The sequence below is a fragment of the Macaca mulatta genome, chromosome X, assembly GCF_049350105.2.
Source record: "Macaca mulatta isolate MMU2019108-1 chromosome X, T2T-MMU8v2.0, whole genome shotgun sequence".
NCBI classification, from domain to species: domain Eukaryota; kingdom Metazoa; phylum Chordata; class Mammalia; order Primates; family Cercopithecidae; genus Macaca; species Macaca mulatta.
The window spans coordinates 57,529,234-57,551,445 of NC_133426.1; the positions used below are offsets into that span (position 1 = coordinate 57,529,234).

Below are 22,212 nucleotides of genomic sequence, written 5' to 3' on the forward strand. Positions count from 1 at the left end.
ATATCTTTAAATATTTTACAGAGTTTAACTATTTTCATCAACAGAAGCAAGCAGAAACTCTCAGGAAAACATAATTTTTTTTTTGGCAGAAAATTAAACCTCAATCCCCAAACTAAAAAATGTCAAAAGTTCAGGGATCTTGTGAGAAAGGAGGTCCCAGACCTCAGCAAATTGTTTTATCATTTTGAGCTATAAAGAGCCCAAAGCCAGTATCAAGCACCAATAATGTTACTGATGGAGGACGTTCAGCTTCTTGCTGTTTTGAACAAAGAATTAAACAAAGCACACAAACAAAGCAAGGAAAGAATGAGGCAAAAAAAAAGCAGAGATTTATTGAAAATGAAAGCACACTCCACAGAGTGGGAGTGAGCCTGAACAAGTGCCATAAGGGTCCAGTTACAGAACTTTAGGGAGTTTAAATATCCTCTAAAGGTTTCCCACTGGTTATTTGATGCATTCTCTATGTAATGAAGAGGCTGAAGTGAATTTACAAAGTTATTCACTTTGTGTACGCTCTATGAAAATGACAAGGATGAAGTAAGGTTACAAAGTTATTTACTTGATGCACATCCTATGCAAATGAAGAGGATGTTTCCTTTCATATCTGAAGTAGAGTCACAAAGTTATATACTTGGTCTTATAAAGTTGGGGGTTTTCCATTTGATTTAGTTCTAGGAAGTCCTTAGGTTCCCTGCTTTGAGACCCTAATCTCTGCCTCATCTTCTCCCTGGAAAGACGTGATGCCTACAATTATGGGAGGCAGAGGGACCAGTGGTCTTTCTTCTGGAACTGCTTCATGCTGGCTTGGAGCATAGTCTTTACCTATTGGGGATCATGGAACTCTTGTCCTGATCTTTCTAGTGAAGATAGGGTAGCTTCTTGATAACCAAGGGTGATATCTTTACTTGGAACTGGCTGTAACTCTCGTCACATGATCATCTGAAGCTTGATGGTCTCTAGGCGAGAGGAAATGAATTTCGTTAAAATATTTAAGGGGAACTTCAGAGGGTGGATACGTATGCTGTCAGGAATGTTTCTTATAGAGATTTGCAGGAGAAAAATCCTGGTCTGTTCTGGGATATACGTGTTTCCTTAATGTCTTAGCATGAGCGACTCTATTTCAGTTCGGTTTGATCTGTTGGGGCCTAGCACATGAGCTCAGTCCAAAACAATGTCCTCCCATATTTTTGTTTAAAAAAATTCTCCCTTTTTGGTCAGGTTCTCACTTGTGTATGAAAGCTCTTGCATGAGAAAGCTTTTATACAACCAGAAAACATGCAGTGAAAATGAAAATTGAGATGTTCAAATGGCCCATCAGGTAGTCAAATGTACCCAAAGCTTTGATCGTCTACCCAGAAATATGGATTTGACAAGCTACACATTGATTATAAACTGTTTTAGGAATTCATCAGTAAGCACATCAAAATATATTTAATTGGGATCATTTTATCTTTTCCATGGTGAATAATGGAATGCGTTACCTTTAATAACAAAAGCTTTTAAGACTCAGAAAAGACAAAGATGCCATCCTGATTCCCCATGAGTCCATGCTTAACATTAGACTTATGTCCTCTTGAATACTAGTGGTTTCTCCAATTTAGGTACATAGCACTGATAACTAATGAGTTAGCATAAGTAATTTGACTTAGAACAAGGAGTTTATTCAGATTATATATCCAAAAATTTTAGTATCAGTTGATTTAAATGAAAACCTGACAAAGTATTTTATTGGTATTCAATATTAATATCATTCACAAAAATATAACCTGAAGAAGATTAAACATTATTTTTTATTTTAACAATGTTTCCACATAACTAAACATGTCAAATAATCTTGTTTACCTCCTTTTTCATGCTTCAGGGGACCTCTATAGCATCTCAATGTTAGAGGTCAGAAAAGACAATTTCAAAGCTGAAATTTGATTTTGGGAAGACTATCAAATATATTAAACGTTTAAAACACTTGATATTATGAAATAGAATTTCATATTATAATAAGCCATTCATTTAGCCAAAATGATGACTCAAAAATTTTAAAAGGCAAAAACGTTTACTAACTGATAGAAGGAAATCTTAGTTTTCCAAACAATCTGTCTCTTATCTTCCCCCCACCCTACCCCCACTTTTTTTTTTTGGTAGTTTATTCAAAAGGCAAAGAAAAATCTTTCATTATCTTTTAATTTTGGTGAAAAACCTGGTAAGTCATTAAATATGTACGAGGTGCCTATAAGTTCTGGCTATTTCCATCATAGCTAGGGGCATGACCAAGTTCACATGTCTCCAGTCCTTATGTACCTGTAAAGCAGGCAAGTCAAACAATTTTTAAAAGCCCAAAGAAGCAGTTTATGTGACCTTAAAGCATTTAGCAAACTTAATATTCGACCAGCCTACTTTCGATCAAATGTCTTTATTTTACCAATAAGCTTTAAAACTGTTTTCAATTCCCAAAGATTACTAAAGTCATGTGAACTAAAAGGCATTACAGCTTTTATTTTTCTTTCAAAATTTTGATCTAAGTGCTTACTTTTCTTTAAGCCAATTACTTAGAGCTCTTTTATATAAACATTACACACAAAACACATATATAACTACATAGACAGGAGATCTAACAATTGTAAGATTTTTCATTTGCCTGTTTTTTAATTGGATTACTGGCCTCAGGGTAGAGCCCTTCAAAAAACAGGGCTAGGAAAACATGTAGTTTCTAGGGTTTAATAAGCAGGCACAGCTGGATGTAAAATACAGATCCCCAAAATTAAGGGTCCCAATTTTATACCAGACACTGGATCATAAAAAGAAGCAATCAGCCATCTCCCCTGGGAGTCTTATCTCTCAGAGGGGAGTGGAGAAATTTCCATAACTTCTAGGTGGTCAAGAGCATGCTTCTCTAATCCAAATGTGCAAAGAGCTGAGTATCACCCAGATAACTGCCATTAGCCATCCTCAAAAGTGTATTTCCTACGTAATTATTACACAGCAAAGCTCTCTCATAATGAGAAGTAATTTCGGATACTCCCCAACAAACTCAAAATCATGTGATAACACAATGCATAACAGAACAGAGCCTTAGATTTTGAGAGGGATCTATCCACTTTTAATTACTAGGGTTTCATGAGGAAAACAGAAAAAACAGAGGTTTTTCAAAAATGGGGTCTTATGGCACCTCATCTGTTTTTCTCAAGGAGTCCCAGGCTACCAGAAGTTATCTTAGGGCCTCAAATGTGTGCATTAAGAGTGACAAGATAAAATGAAAGAAAGTAATTCAGTTGACTGAGAAAAAAAATTTCCCAAAAAAACAAGATTCAAGAAGGGAAAAAACTTTTTTCAAATATACCTGTAGCTTGGATATCCACTTTTAATTAAGCTGACTTTAACCATAGCACTCAAAAAAAAAAAAAAAAAAAAAAAAAAAAAACCTCTTTTAAGTCTCTTATTACCCAACTTTAGCCACACTAAGTGGCCAATATTTCTGTCTTTTGAATATTACCTAAGGTAATGTCCAAGGTGCTCAGAGAACGACAATTTCAAGACAGTTCATGGAGGGAAAGAGAAACAACAAACAGTAAAAGTCACACATCTGTGACCAGAAAGGACTCATTCCCGAAGCCAGGATTGAACCTGGGCCACCACTGTAAAATGACAAAGCCCCAGCTTCTGAGCCACAACCCTGGGCATTTTCCACTGTCCCTCAGAGAAGGAGTCTAGAGTAGTTCATTATAAGCTTGTAAAGGCTTCCAACTACTGAAGACAATTTTTAGAGCTAACTATGACATGAACCCCAGAATTCTTCTTCTGGATGGCAGAGACTAAGAGAAAGTACTGCCACATGGTTACAAGGTCAACCTCCTGGGAACACAAAACAAGATGGAGACCTCATCCAGATATTTTTGTTTCAGTGACCTGCAGCAAAGTTTGTTACTGACTAGCCTGCTGGGTCATATTGAGCAGTGAGCTTATGGGGTCCTAAGACCATATTCTTTCCTAAGGTACTCCTCTTTGTGACAGAACAACACAGAAAGACAAATTTATAGCACAAAATATACCAAATTTGCTGCAGCTTAAGACTAGCCTCAGAATTTCTTTTCACATTAATCAAAATTTTACAGATGAGATGAAACAGTAATTTTTACCATTCATTCAACCAGTTTGCACAGAGACAGAGAGAGGCCAGAAGTCCAACTGGTAAGAAATTCTTATCTCTTTGCCAGCATGTCAGGTTTCTGCGTTGTCCTTCCTTGAGCACCCCTAATGATCCTGCTTGACACTATGCCAACAAACACATTGCCATGTATTAAGAACATTCACAAGTACTAAAATTTTGGAGAAATTAAGCACAGAGAGAGAAATATGACTCAAATTCTCTTTGTGAAAATATACTCAATACACTTAAAGTATCAGGGAGCCTAGTATCTAACGAGTTACTTTAAGGTTAAAAAGCTGACGTGCTCCAATTCCTGCAGGCATGACAAAGGTAGCCTAGGAATTCCAGATAAATGGAAGGAATGGCGACTTGCTAGAAATGCATAAGAAATAAAATAACTATTCACAGAACCAAACAGAAGACTTCCACTAGAAATAAAAAACAAAACAAAACAAAAAATCCATTGTTTTATATATATATGGATACACAAGCAAAACCCAGAGGAGAATAAGCAGCAAACAAATAAAAGTTAGAAGCAAAAACAAATAAACAGGAAACCAATCCTAATTTTTTTTTTTTTTTACTCAATCTACCCTGGGGCTTACACTGTTACCCAAGGATCCTCAAACCCACTTAATGAGTATTTTATTCCTGATACACAATTCAATATTCTTTTTTTTTTTTTTTTTTTTTTTTTTTGAGATGGCGTCTCGCTCTGTCGCCCAGGCTGGAGTGCAGTGGCCAGATCTCAGCTCACTGCAAGCTCCGCCTCCCGGGTTGACACCATTCTCCTGCCTCAGCCTCCCGAGTAGCTGGGACTACAGGCGCCCGCCACCTCGCCCGGCTAGTTTTTTGTATTTTTAGTAGAGACGGGGTTTCACCATGTTAGCCAGGATGGTCTCGATCTCCTGACCTTGTGATCCGCCCGTCTCGGCCTCCCAAAGTGCTGGGATTACAGGCTTGAGCCACCGCGCCCGGCCTACAATTCAATATTCTTAAGTCAACCAATATCACCATACATCCTGTGAAATCAAGAAATTCACTCTAGGCATGTGACCAATAAGTACTCCAGGGTTATCAATATCTGTGCAAAACAGTGAACATAAGCTGGGCGCATTGGCTCACGCCTGTAATCCCAGCACTTTGGCAGGCAGATCACGAGGTCAGGAGATCGAGACCATCCTGGCTAACATGGTGAAACCCCATCTCTACTAAAAATACAAAAATAATAGCCAGACATGGTGGCGTGTGCCTGTAGTCCCAGTTGCTGGGGAGGCTGAGCCAAGAGAATGGTGTGAACCTGGGAGGCAGAGTTTGCAGTGAGCTGAGATTGCTTCACTGCACTCCAGCATGGGTGACAGAGCAAGACTCCATCTCAAAAACAAAACAAAACAAAAACAAAACAAAACAACAACAAAAAAGCAGTGAACACAGTGTGAAAGAATACAAGTATGTATGTGAAATTTGACTCCACATTATATCAGGCTTTATGCTTAACTATATTAAAAAACTGCTGATACATTTCTTTACAATATTTTTATTTGACTTTAATCAAGACTAAAAGCTACAACTATGAAAATGTTAATTAGCCAAATTTCTCCAACTATATCAGATTTTAAGAATATTTTATTATCTAAACTTTTTTCACATCTTTCTCTCTTACTGGTTCCTTACTACATTGTTTCATAAATAACCTTTTCAAATCTGTAATTTGAACAAACTTTTAGATAATTTCTGAATTAGAAAAAATATTCTTTTTCTCACTAATAACACAACTCTTTATGGCACGTTTTGCATACAGAATTATGTGTTAACTAGAATTCTTTTTTTTCTTATTATTATACTTTAAGTTCTAAGGTACATGTGCATAACGTGCAGGTTTGTTACATAGGTATACTTGGGCCATGTTGGTGTGCTGCAACCATCAACTCGTCAGCACCCATCAACTCGTCATTTACATCAGGTATAACTCCCAATGCAATCCCTCCCCCTCCCCCCTCCCCATGATAGGCCCCGGTGTCTGATGTTCCCCTTCCCAAGTCCAAGTGATCTCATTGTTCAGTTCCCACCTATGAGTGAGAACACGCGGTGTTTGATTTTCTGTTCTTGTGATAGTTTGCTGAGAATGATGGTTTCCAGCTTCATCCATGTCCCTACGAAGGACACAAACTCATCCTTCTTTATGGCTGCATAGTATTCCATGGTGTATATGTGCCACATTTTCTTAATCCAGTCTGTCACTGATGGACATTTGGGTTGATTCCAAGTCTTTGCTATTGTGAATAGTGCCGCAATAAACATACGTGTGCATGTGTCTTTATAGCATCATGATTTGTAATCCTTTGGGTATATACCCAGAAATGGGATGGCTGGGTCATATGGTACTTGTAGTTCTAGATCCTTGAGGAATCGCCATACTGTTTTCCATAATGGTTGAACTAGTTTACAATCCCACCAACAGTGTAAAAGTGTTCCTATTTCTCCACATCCTCTCCAGCACCTGTTGTTTCCTGACTTTTTGATGATTGCCATTCTAACTGGTGTGAGATGGTATCTTATCATTAGTAACCTAAAACTTTAGTGAAACCCTAAAAAGCAATAAATCCTGAAGTATTAGATATGAGCATTTATATATAAGAACAATTTTACAATTTTAGAAGCATTGTTCCTCATGTCAGAGCCCTTTCTTAATTGGAAATTATCCAGATAATAAATGAGCATCAAAAATAATTTTAAGATTTTGATTTACAGAAAAAGCTTACCTAAAACTTTTATCCCATTCACCATACTCAATTATTTTAATTTGAACAGTTTATCTAGATTATTTCTGTAAACTGAGATATTAGACACTATCATTTAAAGTTACTTTCTTGTTAACCATGTTATGAATAGCCAATGAACATCAGATGCTCACCTAAACCTAACTAAGAGCCTCAAAGTTAAATTCATAGGCATTTTTGCCAATAACTCAGAAGATTTAGCTAAAAACATTAAATTACTCTCATTTGTCCAAAAAAAAAAAAAAAAAAAATGAAGGCATGCAAACCAAGATCATTTTGTTTTGGCTAGATTTATAGTTTTATAAACTTTTATGCTAAACCCTAACACCTCAAAATATCTGGCAAAGACCAATATAAAATACAGAAAAAAATTTATGCTGTCATTTCTGAAGGCATTTCTATTTTAATTTAACCAATCATTATCAATAATTTTAAAACCAGTTCATTTAGTAAAGTTATACTTAAGTCACATGAACTTGAAAATTGCTTGGACTTATTTGATTTATGAGCTCTCTTTTACTTATAAGCCAATTTGGTAGACACAATATATAACAATAAGTATACACACAAATAAACACATCTAGACATGTATACGCACACAGAAATGAAGATCTAATAACTTTTACCTTGTAACTCTAGCCATGAGATAGTAAGACAAACTCGCTGCTTTTACTTTGTTTGCCCCAATAGATAATCCAATAAAGGCTGTGAACCAAAGTTTTGGGTAAAGCAGTCTTCACGGCAGTTTCAATTTTAAAGGCCAAACCTCCTCAGACTCTAAAGAACACGGGGGCCAATCCTTTGCTTAGAAGAGCAGCACAAAAGCCTAGATACATGCAACTTCATCCCACTTTTCCACTCAACAGCAAACTCCAGATTCCAAACAATATTGGTGCCAAACAGCATCACCAAAGTTGCCATTGTGATCTGTGAGAGAAAATTTTAGAAAGGGCTTAGTACTGGACCTCAGAACCTCTACCTAGGGCATCCCCTTTGGAGAGGTGAAGGTCTGGAGTTGGATCCCCCAGGGGCATCCCCTTTTGGGGTCCAGTCTTAAAGTGTCAGAAATCTCTGACCTTATGTGGGCACCGGTACCGCATTTTTTGTTTTCCCTTCAGAGGCAATTACTTTCTATGAGCTTTCCTTTGGTTCCTGGGTATAATCTCTGACTTTTAGCATCCTTATACTTTGATAAGGCCATGCTTTCCCATGCTTCCTGTTTTACTACAGTGATAGCCATGAACTGTAATGATAGGAACTGGAGGCTGAGTGGGTTTCTTTTTTTTTTCTTAGCTATTGGGGGAACCATCCCCCAATATTTCAACATAGGTTCTTTCTGTTTTCAGTAAGTGTCAGCCAGCTGAGAAATAAAGAGAGACAGTACAAAGAGGAATTTTACAGCTGGGCTGCTGGGGATGACATCACATATCAGTAGGACCATGATGCCCACCTGAGTCTCAGACCAGCAGGTTTATATTAAGGGTTTCAAAAGGGGAAGGCTTGTAAGAACAGGGAGTAGGTACAAAGATCACATGCTTCAAAGGGAAAAAAACAGAACCACTAATAAGGGTTTAACAAAGATCACATGCTTCTTATGGAACAGGACAAAGGTCAAAAGCAGAACCATTGATAAGGGTCCAACAAAGATCACAGGGCAAAGGGCAAAAGCAGAACCACTGATAAGGGTCTATGTTCTGTGGTACACGTATTGTCTTGATAAACATCTAAAACAACAGAAAACAAGGTTCAAGAGCAGAGAACTGGTCTGACCACAAATTTACCAGGGCAGAGTTTTTCCCCACCCCAGTAAGCCTGAGGGCTCTGCAGGAAACCAGGGTGTATCTTAGCCCTTATCTCAATTGAACAAGACAGACATTCCCAGGGCGGCCGTTTATAGATCTCCCCCCAGGAATGCATTCCTTTCCCAGGGTATTAATATTAATATTCCTTGCTAGGAAAAGAATTTAGTGATATCTTTCCTACTTGAACATTCATTTATAGGCTCTCTGCAAGAAGAAAAATACGGCTCTTTTTGCCTGACCCCGCAGGCAGTCAGACCTTATGGTTGTCTTTCCCCGTTCCATAAAAATCGCTGTTATTCTGTTCTTTTTCAAGGTGATTTCATATTGTTCAAACACACATGTTTTACAGTCAATTTGTACAGTTAACACAATTATCACTGTGGTCCTGATGTGATGCACATCCTCAGCTTATGAAGATAACAGGATTAAGACATTAAAGTAAAGACAGGCATAAGAAATTATAAAAGTATTATTTGAGAACGGATAAATGTCCATATTAAGATGAAATCTTTACAATTTATGTTCCTCCACCACGGCTCCAGCCGGTCCCTCCATTCGGGGTCCCTGACTTCCCGCAACACTTAGTCAAGTAGAGGAAGAGAAGAATTCAGCATAACAAACGAGGATTTAAATGACCTGAAATGGATGCAGGTTCACCCGGAGGAGCTGTGCCACATGTAGAGATCAGGAACCACAAACAGAAAAGATAGAAAAGAGTCCTTCCCCTTTCTGGGCAGAGCAACTTCTCCATTCACTCCTCAGCCTTCAGGCAACACAGGAACGTGGCCCTGGTCAGAAACCTGCAGTTACATCTGTGTTTAGGTGCTGCCCACCAAGGGTCCTGAGTTGGAAAGGAAAAGAGAGACAGAGATTCCCCTGTATGGAGGAGAAAGTAAAAGGAGAAAAATGAATCCCAAACTTTGGGCTTACTGCCTGGCTGGCTCACCAAAATATGTCACCTGTGGAGGGTGTCCAGGTTCTTGGTGCTTTGAACAAAGAATTGGACAAAATGCACAAACAAAACTAGGAAAAAATGAAGAAACAGAAGCAGAAATTTATTGAAAACCAAAGAACACTTTACAGGATGGGAGTGGCCTGAGCAAGCAGCTCAAGGACCCAATTACAGAATTTTCTGGGGTTTAAATATTCCCTAGAGGTTTCCCATTTGTTACTTGGTACACACCCTACGTAAATGAAGAGGCTGCAGTGAAGTTTCAAAGTTATTTACTTGGTGTACACCCTATACAAACTAAGAGGATAAAGTGAGGTTATAAAGTTGTATACTTGATGTAGACCCAATGCAAATGAAGCGGATGTTTTCTGCCATAGCTGAAGTAGAGCTACAAAGTTATTTACTTGGTCTTAGAAAGTTGGGGTTTTTCCATCTGATTTAGTTCTGGGAAGTCCTTAGGTTCCCTGTCTCCAGCCCCTATTCTCCTGCCTCAATAGGAGAGCTGCTTCAGGTCTTGGCAACCTTCACTCAGGATCCCTCTGTGGTTACCAGACATCAATCAAAGACAATGACAGAGGCAAACCTCCATTATTTTAAGAAGTTTATTTGCCAAAGTTAAGTATGTATGCCTGGAACACTGGTGTATGCCTGTCTTCCAAGATGATTATGAGGGCTTCAAATTTAAAGGAGAAAGGGTGCAATATTTGAGAAACACACAATTTTCATGTGAAAAGGTAGGATGGGAAAATAGTCATTTATATATTTGTCTGGCTCAGTGAATCTGCCTTTTGACATAAGATAACATAGACAATAGAACAGAGAAAACAATCAGATATGTGTTTGTCTTAGGTGGGTAGAGGGATGACTTTTAGTTCTGTCCTATGTCCTCCATACCTGTGAAGATAAGTTATCAATTTACATTGCCATGGTGAACTTTAACAGAAATGCTTTACAGTAAAGATCTTGGAGCTCACAAAAAAATGTCCTTGTGGGCAAAATGTGAAGGAAGTATGTAGCTTTTCATCTTTGTATCCATCTCATCTAGGAACAAAAGTGGGAGGCATGTTTGCATGACCCAGTTCCCTGCTTGACGTTTTCCTTTGGCTTAGTGAGTTTGGGGCTTCAAAATTTATTTTCCTTTCACACTCCAAAGAAGTGCAAAGCAGCCTTCACAAGACTCAGAACCACTGATAAGATAGCTCAAAAAAGGGAAGTTTCACGAGCTCTAAGTGGATTACAACTCACATTTCCATCTGGTCATATTTTCTAGCACCTATGCTTCTCAGTGAGCACTCAAGTATGAAGGTCCAAACTCTCCATATGCCCCATAGATGAAAAAAGACAGGAAATCAAAAAGGATCAATGGAAGGGAAAATAATCAATAACAAATGAGTACCCCAAAAGGTCAAAAATTATACAAATGGGATTGGTTTTCTGACCGGAAATGGAATCTGGGTGTTGGCAATGAAAGTCTGGAATTCTTGCCAAAAGATGGAGTTTTTTTTTTTTTTTTTTTTTTTTTTTTTTTTTTTTGTGAATGCTCTCACCTTTATTTCTCTCAATATACCCATGATACATATATTTCATACATAACAAGGTTAAGGACATGCGCACATTCTAGGTAAAACAGAGGCAGAACCATGGTTAAAACATCTAGCCCGGCAATCAACTCATTATCCCTGAGAAGTGGGGGTGGGGGAGGGGAGGAGCCACAGGTGGTTCATCAACACCTGGAAAATCCATGACTTCATTGAGAATGAATGACTCTAGGTGGATTCAGATAATGAAGTAATGAGAAGGAAGCTTCCCCCTCCCCACCCCAGCAGGGATCATGTTTATCAGTATCAACAGGCAGTTGTGGGTTGTTTTCTTCTATTTCTTCCAGCGGCTTATCAAGTTCATCATTAAAGTCATCTATTTTCAACCTGAGTGTCTTCAGGGTGCAATTTGGATGTGTTAAGGTTTCAAACAGCAAAGATTCCACTAGACTCCAAGGGATCTGGCTCAGGTCCAGAGTGACGAGGCTCTGGTTGCAGCTGAGCACAGAGCAGAGGTCCTCACAACTGAATGGAGGGATAGAACACCACCACAATCACAGACATCTCAAGTTACACAGTGGTTTCTTCAAAGCCTCACATAGGAGCTTCACTCCGGTAACTCCTATGTGATTCAGTCCCAGATCCAAGCACGTTAGGCTTCATTTTTCTTGGAGAACCACTGCGAGATAACAGCAGCTATTGCAGTTATATTGCAGTCCCACAGCACCAGGGTCTGGAGTTTACACTCGGGGTAACTCAAGCCCTTACACAGAAATGTCACCCCTGTATCCCCAAGGGGGGGTTCTTGGCCAAGAACAGGTGTGTCAGCTCCTGGCTGACAACCAAAACAGCAGCAAAGTTCTTGCAATTGGCTTCTGTAAAGTGACAGTTTTCCAACAACAGCCTCTGCAGGAAGCATTTTGGGTGTCTCAAAGTTGTGTACAGCAACTTGGCACCCTCATCCAAGAGCTCATTGTGGGAGAGGTTTACACATGTCAGGAACTGGTTGACTTCAAGGGCCAAGGAGCGTTCAGCCCATTGCTTAGTGGTGGCAGAACAAGACACCAACCGGAGATATTGCAGGTTACATTTTGAGTGTCTGAAGACCTCACACAATGCAGGAAGCACATCATTCTGGTCATTGCCTTGAAGGGCCAGATATGTTACAGTTTTGTGACCTCAAAGAGCTAGGAAGAGGTTCCGATAAGCATCAGCTGGGGAAATGTTTTTGAACACCACTCTCCAGAGACGACAGGTGTCAGATGCTATTTGTTCACACAGGATTCTTACTAGTGAGGCACTAAGAAAGCTATTATTGATTTCTACAACGATCAGATCCTTATTTGAGCCAAATATGGAACAAAGGTCGGTCCAGAAAGGAAGCATGTGTTGATCATCCTGGGATCTCTCAACTTCAGCATCTGATTCAGACACAGTGACATTCTCCGAGAGCTTTGCCTTTATTACCTGCAGTGGCATTTTCTGCAAGTTTCGACAATGCTTGAGGCAGAATGAAAACAGCATAATGTCTACTGCATTTAAGTGCAGGGATATTTCTTTGAACGGCGCCCTCAACCCCTTCACCAGCTCCTCCTCCTGAGACTCGTACAGACAGCACAACAGCTCCTTCAGGTTCGTCATTGTTGAGTGTTCATCCTTTTCACAATTTATGCCTCATCACAGTAATTCCTGTTTGATCTCCGGTGACATCAGGCAGCCAAAAGTGGTCTCCAAATCCTTGGCTCTCTTCTCGTTGGCGAAGCCGAATAAGAAGTGCCCTGCTTGGATCAGGTCGGGGTTCTTGAGTCTTTCTTCTCTGGAAAGCAGCTTCTGCACGTCCCCAATGTCTCAGGCGTGGCCGTCCTTGTCCTCCTCCTCCTCCTTCTCCAGGGTGCAGAACAGCGTAGTGAAAAACTGCTGGAAGCTGAGGTGGATGGAGGAGTCGCAGCCTTTAGAGACTCTGTCCTGGCGGAGGATGCCTCTGTCCAGGGACGGGCCGATGTCGGACTCCTGCATCCCGAGCCTTGCCAAGTCCTCTCCACGGAACACGGACATCTGCGCCCATTTGCCCTCAGCAGCCAGGAGGCTCAGCGCCCGCAGCGCGCCGCAGAGCTGTGTGCACTGCGGAACCGCGGCAAGGAAGTGCAGGAACAGCCCCGTGCGGGTGGGGCGAGTTGGGGGGGTGGTCTTCCCCTCCTACCTCTGCAGCTTCAGACTCGTGCACATGATCCAGCACACCGTGGGCACCGAGACAGGCTGGAACAGGACCGCGTTTCTTCTCGTCAGCTCAAAGGCATGCATGGCTTGGTCCTCGTCTCTAAAGTGTCTCAGGAAATATGCCCTCCTGTCCTCCTCCAGGAACCCCTCCACCCTTACCAGGAGCCGGAGGTCTCTCAGGGCTCCCAGGCCACGTGGTGACCAGCAGGGCGGCCTTGGATAACATCTTCCTCTTCAGCAACTTCCCCAGGAAGACCGGCACCGGCTTCTGCTTCTCCCAGTCCCCGCAGATGTCCTGGATCAGCGCCCCAGGTGGGACTCCCAGCTCATCAAAGCCTTCGACCACGAACAGGATTTTCTGTGCTTGGGCTAGGATGTTTGGAATGTCATCCTGCAATTCAGGCCAGTCCCTGAAGACCAGCTCTGCAAAACTGCATGGGCCCAGGCAGACGAGCTCCTTGCAGGTGAGGTAGAAAGCCTATCTGAATTTCTGGCTGAGGTTGTCCTCTGTCCAGTCCAGCATTAATTTCTTGGCCAGCGTGGTTTTCCCAAGGCCCGCAGAACCATGCAGCACACGTGTGTGGGCAGGGCGCAGGAAGCACCCTGGAATTGCTGAACGGGATCAGCATCTTGTATCTCTGAGCCACAATACGGACCACTTTGCTGTCTCCAGGCCAGGTTTTCCACATTTCCCGGAACTTTGTTTTCAATATACTTCTGTACCTATCCTCTTTACCTGGCTTTTCTCCTTTCAATGCTTGTTTAGCTTCTCTCAGGCTGGTGTCATCTTCCTTTGTTTCTAAAAACTCTAGTGCTTCTGCTTCGAAACGTTCCGGCATTTCTTTCAGGTCTACAGGTTTTGGCTCTTCTTTCCGTGTTTTCCCTAATGATGCAGGTTTGATTTCAAAGCGGCTTCTCTGAGTTCATCCTTTACTTTCTCAGACAGATCTGCTTGGTGCATTTTTTCAAAGACCTGGATGGTCTCCATCTCCATCCAGTAGCTGTGGCAATGGCTAGTGAGGATTTCTTCCAGTTGCTTCCCATCAGCCTTGTCTACCTATGTCTGGGGGAATCTTTTGTAACTCATTTCCCAGGGATACGGTCCTGATCAGAGACTTGAACTTGCTCAACTCATCCTGGCTGAGCTGTTCCAGAAGAGCCTGCAGGTTGAAGTCCAGCTGCGCAGAAGACACCGTCTCGTCCCACTTGGGAACTCTGATGAGAATTAAGGGAGGAATGGAAAGGGATGGTGCCTCAGCATTCCTGTCTCAACCCAGTCCCCTCTATGCCATGAACAAGGATACTCTCACCATCTACCCTGCTTCTTCAAGAACAAATTCCCAGCCTGGGTAACATAGTGAGACCTCTGTCTCCACAAAAAATAAGTTAGCAGGGGGTGTTGGTGTGCGCCCACAGTCCCAGTCACCCAAGAGGCTGAGATGGGAGGATCGCTTGAGCCTGGGAGGTTGAAGCTTCAGTGAGCCTTGATTGTGCCACTGCACTCCCATCTGGGCAACAGGGCAAGACTTATCTCATTTTATCCTTATTTACTTATTTATTTTTGAGACAGTTTCACTCTGCTGTCCAGACTGGAGTGCAGTGGTGTGATCTCTGCTCACTGTAACCTCCGCCTCCCAGGTCCAAGCAATTCTCCCGCCTCAGCCTCCTGAGCAGCTGGGACCATGGGCACCCGCCACCACGCCTGGCTAATTTTTGTATTTTTAGTAGAGATAGGGTTTCACCACGCTGGCCAGGCTGGTCTCAAATTCCTGACTTGAAGTGATCTGCCTGCCTTGACATCCCAAAGTGCTAGGATTACAGGCATGTGCCACCATGCTCAGCCTTTATAATTAACAGATAACATAATTGCAACAAAACATAAAGAATAGCTCAGCAAATACACATGGCAGTGACAATGGACAAAAAGTTAACACCTGACTCTACACAGATTGGGTTATAAATAATATAGGTTTTTATTGTTTGTTTGTTTGTTTTAATACAGAGTCTCACTCTGTCGCCCAGGCTGGAGTGCTGTAGCACAATCTCAGCTCACTGCAACCTCTGCCTCCCGGGTTCAAGCGATTTTCCTGCCTCAGCCTCCCCAGTAGCTGGGATTACAGGTGCACGCCACAATGCCTGGCTAACTTTTATGTTTTTAATAGAGATGGGGTTTCACCATATTGGCCAGGCTGGTCTCAAACTCCTGACCTCAAGTGATCTGCCCGTTTGTTGTTGCTGCTGTTGTTGTTTTTAATCCTGCAGGACATCCAAAGCAGGTCTTTTGAGCATTTGACATATTTTAACTTGTTTCAGATCTTATTTCAAATGGAATGCGGCTTAGTTAATTCCCTGGATGTTAGCATTTCAAATACATTAAAAGATTTACATCTCCAAAGGAGTGCAGGGCATTTAAAGGGTATTGTCTGATAAACAGTCAATAAATCATCAATTCCATTCATTACCTCTGGTTTAGAAAATAATTTGTTGGATCTGTATTTTTGTAATCTCAGTAGTGTTATTCTCATTCTATAGTTTTTTCATTTGTTTACTTTATTCCAAATTTAAATGCATTTTCTTCTCTCTAAAAGAAGAAAATGTGTGCATTGTGGAATTCCAAAGGGAAAAAAAAAATCTGCCTAAGATATATATGGGAGCCAAAGGAGCAAGCAGAAAGGAATGAGTTCAGATCACAAGGATAGAAGGAGAAGGAGCAGTTGAAGGCAATAAGAAAAAAGTCTTGAAAATATTTTTAAATACTTTCAAATATCCTTTTACTTATGCCTTGAATGTAATTTTTTTTCTCTCAAGATTTCTTTTACAAGTTTTTAAGTGCCATTAGAAGTAACTCTCCTATTCAAACTATCTTTTTCCAGTTGTGCAAGTAAATAAATTGTTAATCATTTCAAAAGATCATAATTCTGGTCATTGTTGCTTATGACTATTCTGGGTTAGGTGAGTCCACTCTTCTAGATATTTACAAGGAGTTGTCCCATAAGTGTCATACATAAATCTAGCTGGTGTTTCTAATGGTGGTTGTTTTGTAAAAGACTGCTTGAATTTTGAAGCTTGATTTTTTTTATAATCTAGGAGCTTTTCAAAAGTGGCCAAAGTCAGGAATATGTGTGGGTAAAAAGTGTGCTGCTTATGAGTGTCACTCCTCTAGGTTTTACCCAAGTATCATAAATCACTTGCATATGTGTCTTGGACTGCCTCTAAGTGCCAAGTGACAGCAGAGTGCTCATATTATGGGGAGTTGTGGGTCAGTTCCTCATACCCATCTGGAGGAACAGAAGAGTCATCCCTTAAAAATGTTCTTCCAGTGGTAAGGTCCCTATGAGACTGTGTCACATCATGGGTAATGACTCAGACACGTCTGCAAAGTCTCCAGTCACTTGGAGCACTCAAATGGGTCAGAGTGAGCAAATCACCTCTTTTCTTTGGGAAAAGAGAACTCACCCTGTTTTCTTTGGGGCAAGAGAACTCACCATATTTCAATTAAGAACTAATAGGAATTAGTCACAAATAAAAAAACTAAGTCTAAATTTTTAAGCAATAGGAAACAGTTGCAATGTTAAAAGTATGCTGTGTGAAACAAAACCAACATTGCCTAAGTACCAATCCTTTGACCTCAGCCTCCTGCTGTGAGACAGAGGCAGAAAAAGGCAGTTCTCTGCAGATCTCCTTACCCAAATCTTTTGTTCAAAGACAAAGACAGAAGTTTTCACTCTTGAGGGTGGAAAAAAGGGAGTTGGAAAATATCCCAAATAAAGCCTAGACCTTCAATCACGGAGTGGGAGATCTAAATTCAGGAGCACTCACTTGAAACACTTAATGGGACTTCTGAAGATGGAGAGAATGCAATGTGTTTATGCTGATACAGAGCATCACTTTCAGAGAGAAACACTCGGTGGTCGGGAGAAGTTACTCTGAATCCTGCTCACAGGGCCAGAAATGTAAACCTAAAAGGAAGAGACTGAGGCCTAAAGTATTATTTAGAGTTTACTTAGGCCAAAGTAAGAAGAGCAGCCCAGAAGACTCAGACTCAAAGAAACTTAGGTATGAGTTACTTCTATATCTTCCTTGGGAAAATGTTTTTTAGATCCTATGTTCATTTTTTCACTGGGTTAACTTTATTGTTATTGAATTGTATGTGTTCCTTATATATTTTGGATATTCACTTCTTATCATACATATGCTTTAAAAATATATTATCCCAAATGTAGATTGTCTTTTTTATTTGTTGATTGTTTCTTTTTATGTGCAGAAGCCTTTTAGTTTAATGTAGTCCCACTTGTATTTTGCTTTTGTCTTCTTTGCTTTTGGGGTCGTACTAAAAAATATCATTGACCGATGTCCCAGGCTTCCCCCTGGATTTTGTCAGTTTTAGGTTTTATATTTAAGTCTTTGGTTCATTAGAGGTGATTTTACATATGGTATAAGATAATATTCTAATTCCATTATGTTGTTTGTGGAGATCCAGTTTTCCCAACAATTTGTTGAGAGAGTTTCTTTCCCCATTGTGTATTCTTGGTACCCTTGTCAGAATTAGTGACCTGTATATGTGTCAGTTTATTTCTGGTTTTTCTATTCTGTTTCATTTGTCTATTTCTCTGTTTTTGTGGTGGCACTTCACTTTCAGATTGCAGAAGCTTTGTTACATATTATGAGACCAGGAAGTGTAATGCCTTCAAGAATTCTTCTTTTTCTCAAGAATTATTTGGCTACTCACGGTATTTTGAAGTTTTATACTAAATTTAGAATTGTGTCTTCTATTTCTGTGAAATAGTCTATTGGAATTTTTATAGGTATTGTATTCAATTTTTATAGGTATTGCATTCAATTTGTATATAACTTTTTGTAGCATGGACATTTTAAGAATAATAATCTTTTTTGATTTATTTGCATCTCCTTCAATGTCTTTCATCAATGTTTATAGTTTTCAGTATAAAGGTCTTGTACCTCCTCGATGTAATTTGCTTCTAAGTATTTTTTTTTTTATTTTTGAAAATGGGATTAAAAAATTTGTTTTGGATAGTTCACTCTTACTGAATACAAAAACAAATAATTTTTGTGTGCATTCCTCAGTTTCTATTACCCAGTAAATAATGTACAACATTCAACCAAAACATTACAAGGCATGCAAAAATGTAAGAACAATTAAAGTCTGAAGGAAAATGCAAACTTCAGAAATAGACTCTAAAAACTCTACAAATAAATATTATTTATATGGTAAAAGAAGATAAACAAAGGAGTCATAAAAATGTTCAATTAAACCAGTAAAGGAAAAAAAATGGGAGGGAAGAAAACAAGTGCAAAGAGTAGAAAATAGTAACAAACATAGTTAATATCAATCCAACTATAACAATAGTCTTTCTATATGTGAATGTTCAAAATACGCAAATTAAAAGAATAAAATTGTCTTAGTGGATTAACAAAAACAAACTCAGCAATATGCAATCTATGAAAATTCCACATTAATATGAATATTTAGAGAGATTAAAAGTAAAACAATAGAGAAATATGCATTATGCTAACACTATTTTTTAAAAAGCCAGAGTAGATATATTAATTTCAAACAAAGCATATGTCACAATAAGGAAAAATATTGGGAATAAAAAGCAACACAACCTAATGATAACATGATCAATTATCTGATAAGACATAATAATTCAACTATTTGTATCCTTTACAGAGGATCAAAAGATATGAGACCTTTTATTTATTTCTCTTACCTAATTGCTCTGGCTAGGATTTTCAGTACTATGTCAAAAAGTGGTGAGAGTGGACATCCTTGTCTTGTTTGTGATCTTAGAGAAAAAGCTTTCAACTTTTCACTTTTGAGATAGATGTTCAATATGGGTTTGTCATATATGGCCTTTATTGTGTTAAGGTAAATTTTTTCTATACCAAATTTGTTGAGGGTTTTTTTTTTATCATGAAAGGATACTGAACTTTTTCAAATGCTTTTTCTGTATCTATGGAGATGATCATAAAATGTTTGTCCTTCATTCTGTTAATGTGGTGTGTACTACATTTATTGATTTGCCTATGTTGAACTATCCCTGCATTCCAGAGAAAAAAATTCCTACTTGATCACGTTGCATAACCCTTTTAACGTGTTGTAGAATTTGGTGTGTGAATATTTTGTTGAGGATTTTTGCAACTATGTCTATCAGAGATATTATCCTGTAATTTTATCTTCTTATAGCATCCTTGTCTGGCTTTAGTATCAGGGTAATTCTGGCCTCATAAACCAAGTTTGGGAGGGTTCTTTCTACTTTAATTTTTTTGGAAGAGTTTGAGAAGAATTGATATTAGTTCTTCTTTAAATGTTTTATAGAATTTCCACCAAACAAATAAACAAACAAACAAAAAAGGCCAGGTGTGTGGCTCACGCCTGTAATCCCAGAACTTTGGGAGGCCAAGGCAGGTGGACCACTTGAGTTCAGGAGTTTGAGACCAGCCTGGCCAACATGGTGAAACCCCATCTCTGCAAAAAATACAAAAACTGTCCGAGTGTGGTGGTGCATCCCAGCTACTCAGGAGGCTGAGGCAGGAGGATCTTATGAACCCTAGGAGATGGAAGTTGCAGTGAGCTGAGATCATGCCAGTGCACTCCAGCCTGCGTGACAGAGTGAGACTCTATCTCAAAAAAAAAAAAATAAATAAATAAATAAATAAATAAATAAAACCCAAATACATGTTTTATAGAATTCAACCAGTCCTAGGCTTTTCTTTGATGAAACTAATTCAATTGTTTTACTCAGTATTGATCTGTTTAGACTTTCTATTTGTTCATGGTTTAGTCTTGGTAGGTTTTATGTTTTTAGAAATATATCAATTTTTTCTAGGTTATACAATTTATTGACACATAATTGCTTATAGTAGTTTCTTATGGTCATTTGTATTTCTGTGTTATCAGAAATAAAATTTATTGTAATAAAATATAAAGAAGCAAAATTGTCTCTATTTTCTGTCAACATGATCTTATACAAAGAATACCATAAAGACTCAACCAAAAAAAAAAACCTGTTTGAATTGATAAGAGAATTGAGTAAAGTTGCACAGTACAAATTCAGCGTATAAACATCAGTGTCATTTCTATATAGTAATCATGAATCATCCAAAAAGGAAATTAAGAAAACAAACAAATTTACAATACTGACAAGAAATACATACCTAGGTGTAAATATACCAAGAGTATAAAAGACACATATACTGAAAACTATAAAATAAGGATGAAAGAAATTGAAGAAAATACAAGTAAATAAAAATATATCACATGTTAATGAATTGGAAGAATGAATATTGTTAAAGTGTCCATACTAACCAATTAACCTACAGATTCAATGCAATCAGTATCAAAGTTCTAATGTCACTTTTTCACAGAAAGAGCAAAAATAATTATTCTGTTTATATGGAACTCACCAAAGAGCCAGAGTAGCCAAAACAACCTTGAGCAAAGGGAGCAAAGATGAAGGTTTCACACTTCCTGATTTCAAGACATATTTTAAATCAGTTGTATTCAAAAAACCATGATACTGGCATTAAAAACAAACACGCTGATCATAGAAAGAGAAGAGAGAGCCCAGGAACAAACCCACATATTTACAGTCAGTAAATTTTTAATGAAGCTGCCAATATCACACAATGGAGAAAATAGTGTCTTCAATAAATTGTGTTGGAAAAACTGGACGTCCACATGCAGAAGTATAAAACTGGAAACTTGTCTCACATCATATACAAAAACCAACTCAAAATGGAGTAAATACTTAAATATAATATTTGAAATAGTAAAAAACTACTAGGAGAAAACAAAGAAAAAAAACCCCATGATGTTGGTCTAGGTAATAGCTTTTTTGTATGACCCCAAAAGCATAGACAACAAAAGCAAAAATAGACACATAGAATTATGTCACTATACAAAGCTTCTGCACAGCAAAGGAAACAATGAACAAAGTGAAAAGACAACTCAGAGAATGAGAAAACATATTTGCAAACTATACATCCAACAATGAGTTAATTATCCAAAATGCATACAAAAACTCTCAATAGCAAGAAAATAATTAACTAAATCATAGACAAAAGACTTGAATACATCTTTTTTAAAAGACATGCAAATATCCAACAGACATATTAATAAATGCTCAGAATTACTAATTACTGGAGAAATGTAAACCAAAATGACAATGAGATATAACTACATACTTGTTAGTGGTTGATATTGAGGGTGTTGAGAGAGTGCATGGGGAGTGACAATAATAGGGGGCTTTTGAACCAAGGGTACAAAGATTCAGATAAGTGGAAAAGTTTTGAGATGCATTACATATCATTATGACTATAATAAAAGATAATGTATTGTGTATTTTAAAATTACTAAGAGAGTACATTTCAAATGCCTCACCATAAAACAAAAATGATAGGTAAGTGAGGTGATTATGCTAATTAACTTGATTTTGTTATTCTACATTGTATACATATAACATCACATTGTACCACAAATATGTATACAATTACGATTTATCAATCAAAAAATAATATTTTAAAAGGGCCATGTTTATATATTGAAAGATTCAATATTGCTAATTGCTAACTTTTCCCACTTTATTTTACATTGAACAAAATTTCAATCAAAATTCAGCAAGGTATTTTGTAGATGTTATTAGACTTATTCTAAAGTTTATATGGAAACATCAAAGATCTAGACAGTCAACAAAATACTAAAGGAAGCCTAATTTAGAAGACTTAAGCTTCTCAACTTCTAGACTTACTATAAAACTGA

The 22,212-nt window shown here is 38.6% G+C and overlaps 1 protein-coding gene and 1 pseudogene across 1 annotated transcript in view; both read right to left on the bottom strand.

The window, feature by feature from the left end:
* Positions 1 to 307: 307 nt before the first annotated feature.
* Positions 308 to 22,212, bottom strand: part of LOC708994 (zinc finger X-linked protein ZXDA) — a 148,869-nt gene continuing 126,964 nt past the window's right edge. Inside the window, exon 4 of the transcript XR_013412990.1 lies at positions 308 to 956. The gene's annotated coding sequence lies outside the window, so the exon portion shown is untranslated. The remainder of the gene's footprint in view (positions 957 to 22,212) is intronic.
* Positions 11,208 to 14,624, bottom strand: LOC708701 (NLR family pyrin domain containing 2 pseudogene; annotated as a pseudogene).